Here is a 4,809-nt window from a genome sequence, read left to right as displayed (position 1 = left end):
GCAGAAATTTTTAAGAGACTTTATGTATGGAATTTTGAATTATAAAAGCTGTGAGACAATACATAGGTGCTGTCTAATGCCATTCAAGTTTTGGTGATTTGGGCGGAGGATATGGTCCAGCGGCAAGTGCAAGGTCTTGAGTTTGATCTACAGTTAAAAAAAAAGGAGTGAAATGAACTTTTGATGATGTGCAATAGAAAATTAATATGTTAGATATTTACTCATGAAAATAAAAATATCTTCACTTAACAATTTTATATAGAAATGTTTATGTCACCTTTATTTAAAACTACCAAGGAATTATCTGTGTATTCTTCAAGTAATAAATTAAGAACAGCTGTGTTTAACTTATAACCAATGATACTTAAAATATGATATCTGTTGTCAATATTACAATATTACATCTCTCAATCTAATATTATGTAGTCCTGGCTTATAAAAGGCTAGTCCATGAAAAAATATAAGATATTATTAAGATTTAATATTACCTAATGTTATTATTCCTTCTCAGAGAAAAAAAAGGTACCTGTTTGTCTTTTATGTCTATTTCCTCTATTCATATGATTTTTAAAAAAAATTTATATTTTTATTGTTTCAGTATAGGGTCTCACTATGCAGTTTGGACTTGTAGTGCTCCTCCTGTCTCAGCTCCCCCAGCACTGGGATTACAGGTGTGAGCCACCACACCTGGTTTCGGGCTAGCACAACATGCCTGGAGTTCTGGGGCCAGTATAGCCTGTTGTACTGGAAGTCAAACTTCGGTCTTTGCACTTGCCAGGCAGGCACTTAGACTGCTGAGCTATCTCACCCCAGTCCTCATATAATTTCATACCTAGTACTTTATGTTCTTCTACATGACTGCAATTTTATTCCTAGATGATTTATTCTAATATTTTCTCAAGGGTTGAGCTAACTAAGCAGTATTTACCAGTGCTATTTTATTCTCTGCTTATAAATGACAAGAACTAGACTATCATAAGTTTTTGAGTTTCTGCTCCTCAGTATTTCCAGAGTAATATGACATCTCAAAATTAGCATCTGCTGAAAACATTTGATAATGTCCAATTCCCTGCACTGGGAGAAGCTTCTCAGAAAATTAAGCAGAGAGGGGACCTTCTTCAACATGATTAAAGGCATTGCTGTAGGCTGAATTTTTTAGTTTCCTAGAGTTTATTATGTTGAAAAATAAACTCTGACTGATGTCTTGATAAGGCAGTAACTTCCATCTTGTTAGATGTCAGATGTGACAAGTTCCTGGTTTCAAAATATGGAGGGATGAAGTCCTGAACCAAAGCAGGAAGGTTGGAGAACTTCACTGAGAGTAAGGAGAAAAAGAAAAGCTCCTGGGTTTCCAGGAGGGGCCCTATGTGGGGAGCCGCTGAAGGTCTTGTCAACAGTATTTCAATCAGCAAAATCACAAGGAAGGCACAATAGGGGTCAAGCCATCATCAAACTAGAAGATCACAAATATCACCAGTGAGCTGATCTTGAGCCACTAAGGAAGTGAGACACATATCAAGGGGATGTGGAAAGAATGAGAGCATTCCTGGACAGGGACAGAAGTATGGATCCAGGTGTTCTGGTCACCCAGCTGTGCATCTGACACGTATGTGCACCCAAGGATGGAGGTGCTCACTGCAGTTTAACCTCAAATTGGTGTTTACTCCAAGGGAGGCTGGCAGGGCCTCCACCTAGAGGCCTGGTGCTCTTCAGATTTACCTTCAGCTGCAGATTTGATATCAGCTTGTACACTGATTCTCTTGAGGACTCACATCCTCTGACTGCTTATTAATTTCTATCTAATTTAACCATCTTTAGTAATGGCTCTAGGAGATGGAGTTCTCTGATAGGTGAAGCCATCAGAGCCCTCTTTTTCTTTCTTTCTTTCTTTTTTTTTTTTGTGGTACCAGGGATTGAACTCAGGACCTTGCACTTGCCATGCAAGTGCTTATTCTACTGAGCTATCTCCTTGGCTCATAATAAAGTTTTTAAAAATTTAGTTTTAATTTATTTTATTATTACTATTATTATTATTATTATTATTTTGTATTTTAGGGAAGGGTCTACAAGGTGTTCCGGGTCTCACTACTAGATCGGACTCATAATGATCCACCTGTTTATAGTCTCCCAAGAGCTGGGAGTACAGGCGCGCGCCACCACACAGAACCGGCATGACAGGCCCCGGGGGATCTAACTCCCAGCCTCGACCCCTGCACCTGCTTACAGGCGCTTTAATCTGTTGAGCTATTTGGGCAGCCCTCAAACCCCTCAGGAATGGGATTAGGAACCCTAAAAAAGGAAACCTGGAGCTCGCTCCCCACATACTCTCTGCTGTGTGAAGACAGGAAGTGAATGTTTAGGACCCGGAACTGGAACCTCACCCAGAAGTAACTCAGCTGGCGCCTCACTTTTGGGCTTCTTAACCATGAGAAATGTGAAAAAATAAGTTCTGTCATTTAGAGGTCACCCAGTCTGTGGGACTTCAACACAGCAGCCTGGGCTGATTAAAAACAGGCATTTAGGATGTCTACTGAATGACTCACTGTACTGAATGGGGCAACGTTGCACGTTTCCCTTTTACAGAAGAAATGAGACAAGGATGCCTGTTTGTATTCACCATTTTCTGGCCAGAGCAATCAGGGAAGAAAAATAAAAGTGTCCAAAAGGAAAGAATAAAGTAAGACTCTGCCATTTGAAGTGTCTTATGATGCTGTACTCCTCTCTCTCTCATTCTGTTCCTCTCTCTCTCTCTCTCTCTCTCTCTCTCTCTCTCTCTCTCTCTCTCTGTCTCTCTCTTGTGTTTGGTAGAGGGTCAGACTCATATTGAACCTCCTGTTTTCAGCCTCCCCAGCACTGGGATTACAGGTGTGCCCCATCACACCCGGTCTTGGTCAGCACGCCCGGGGACTCGGCGGGTGCTGCACTTGGTACCAGGAATCGAACCCTGTTCCTGCACCTGCTTAAGCCCGTGCTGAGTACACTGAGCTATCTTGCTGGCCTGATTTTGTACCTCTATATATTGAAAATTCAAAAGAACATAAGCTCATAAACACACAACTTGAGGAGCTAATAATAATTAATAATTCATTAAGTAGCAGATTATATTGTAGAGTTTTATCAATAGAGAAAACATTAGTTTCTATGTAGAAGGATAACAAAGTTCAAAAATCATTCCATTTACAATAGTATCCAAAAGAATAAAATAGCTAGGAATAAATTTAACCAGTGTAATGGAAAACCACCAGTGAAAGAATGTAAGCCTGAAATAAATAAAGACATCTCATGTTCTTAGAGTGGCAGAATTAAAATTAAGATAGCTCTACTACTCAGAGTAATTTACCATTTCAATGGACTAGACGATACTGTGCCCATATTAGAGTTCTCTTTCAAAAATAGTAAGTCCAGTCCTCAAATTCCATACGATTATCAAATCATAAAATGTTTCTTCTAGTAGTTTCCCCCAAATTGTAGTAAGGCACCAGTTTTCCATTTAAACTCTTTAGAAGCATACATTTCTGTCACAGTGTATATATTCAAAACTTATCTTAGTCCTTTTCCAGTTGTTGTAAAAGAATACCATAGTATAGGCTATTTATTAAGAAAAGAAATTTATTTATCACCATTCTGGAGACTGAAAAGTGTGAAAGCAGGTTGACAGGACCCAGCAGAGATCTTCATGCTGTGTCCTAACGTGGCAAATACTATGGAATATAACCAAGAAATCGAGAGAGCAGAAAGAGTTTTATCAGTAGAGGAAACTATGGACACACAACAAACTTGCTTGTGGTAAAATCCTGTGCCAGTGACCACGAGGTGGACTCCAGAGAGTGGCGCCGGGCGCCTCCTCTCCCGGCTCCCATCCTCGGACACTGGCGCTGGGGGCTGAGTTTGCAATACATGAACTGAAGGGGAAGTAATTTAACCTGTACTGATCCAGAAAAAGCAGAAAAGCATGAAAATAATAAAGTTAAGGAACTTGCACACTCCATTTAAAAACTTAGGACAAAACTGCCATAATCAGGGCAATGAGGGCTCACATAAGATTGAGGATAGAACACTGTTGTAGGACCAGAAGTCCAGAAGGATGTCCACATTTCAGTTTTATTAGCAAATGTTTGCCATACTGCATGACCACAGATGCTGTAATTGGTTGGAACATGTATATGTCACATCTTAGCTCATTTATGACCCTACTTACCCCATCTGTTGGATCTCTTTCCATTTTCAGAAGATCCGGGTCTCTATTTTTTCTTATGTATTTTTAATTTTTTTCACTGCTTACACTTTGGATTTCTCATACAAGAGAAATACAAAATTTAAATTGTGCCTGATTTATTTCACTTAAAGTCATGGTTTTTAAGATGCATCCATTTTCCTACAATGACTCCGATATAACATTCCAGGTGGTAGAGTAGTACTCCACTGTCTACACATTTCATATTTTCTTTGTCTATTGATCTATTGATAGACATGTAAGTCACTAGTAAGCCTTATAATAGCAAGGCTTGGATATTATAAGTTGTGCTGCTCCACACATGCATATGCACGTATCAGTGTAACTTACTATCTTTAACTCTTTCAGAAAGATAGAGGAGGAATGAAAGGGTCAATTTTTTTTAATTTTTAGGTTTTTGATGAAACTCCACACTAGTTTCCATAGTGGTCATGTAAGTTTATATCTGTTCCAAGAGGGTATAAGGGATCCTTTATCTCCTCACCCTCACTGGCAAGTATTTGATTTCTTGGTCATTTTTGCTGGTGTAATATAGAATTTCAGCACTGTTTTAATTTCTATTTATCATATTGACA

The sequence above is a fragment of the Octodon degus genome, unplaced genomic scaffold (assembly GCF_000260255.1).
Source record: "Octodon degus isolate 3935 unplaced genomic scaffold, OctDeg1.0 scaffold00129, whole genome shotgun sequence".
Classification (NCBI taxonomy): Eukaryota; Metazoa; Chordata; class Mammalia; order Rodentia; family Octodontidae; genus Octodon; species Octodon degus.
The sequence above is the reverse complement of the archived record's forward strand: the minus strand, read 5'-3'. Positions refer to the sequence as shown.